The sequence below is a fragment of the Rousettus aegyptiacus genome, unplaced genomic scaffold (genome assembly GCF_014176215.1).
Source record: "Rousettus aegyptiacus isolate mRouAeg1 unplaced genomic scaffold, mRouAeg1.p scaffold_m13_p_10, whole genome shotgun sequence".
In the NCBI taxonomy this organism is placed as follows: domain Eukaryota; kingdom Metazoa; phylum Chordata; class Mammalia; order Chiroptera; family Pteropodidae; genus Rousettus; species Rousettus aegyptiacus.
Window position 1 is genome coordinate 22,555,938 of NW_023416285.1, and position 776 is coordinate 22,556,713.

A 776-nucleotide genomic window follows, 5' to 3' on the forward strand; every position below is an offset into this window, starting at 1 on the left:
GGCAACATTTTTAATGATATCTCTGTATATTGTCCTTTTCCTACTTTTTAATTAACTGATCAACAGCGAGGAGGCGTGGTTGTTAAGACTTCCTGGAATTATCTTCCACCTTTTAATTTATTTTCTATATGACTTGAAAAACTGCTCAAAATGGGAATCAGAATAATTGTACTTACCTCAAGGCGTTGCTACAAGGACAAACTGAGTTAATATATGGAAATCATTCAGAACAATACCTAGCACATAGTAAAAACTCAATAAATGTTAGTTATTATCATTTGGCTCAACAAGACTGCTTTTAGTATACCATCTTCCTGAATTTTTTAAAGTATGTCTGTCTACGGCCATGCTGCCCTGAACAAGCCCAATCCTGTCTGATCTTGGAAGCTAAACAGAGTCGGGCCTGGTTAGTACTTGGATGGGAGACCACGTAGGAAGACCAGGTGCTGTAGGAGTAAAAAAATAAAAAATTAGGGATTGTAAGCTGACAAGGTCCTTGCCTTCTATAAGATCAACCCAGGATTGCTTTGCCTAATATATATATATATATGTGTGTGTGTGTGTGTGTGTGTGTGTGTGTATACATATATATATATATATCTGACAGTTATGATCATACTCTATATTACTTTACTTCCTGATAATTTTTTCATAACAGAACATCATAGGCATTTCATTTCTTCTAATAAACACAAGTTCTGAAAACTGTGTAAAACTATTGGGTGATATGTACCCATAATTTATCAACTTACAAGCTTCTCATAAAGAACAGCTGA

The 776-nt window shown here is 34.8% G+C and overlaps 1 pseudogene; it reads left to right on the forward strand.

Moving 5' to 3' along the window:
• The first annotated feature begins 336 nt into the window (after window positions 1–336).
• Window positions 337–455, forward strand: LOC118608893 (annotated as a pseudogene).
• Window positions 456–776: the final 321 nt, after the last annotated feature.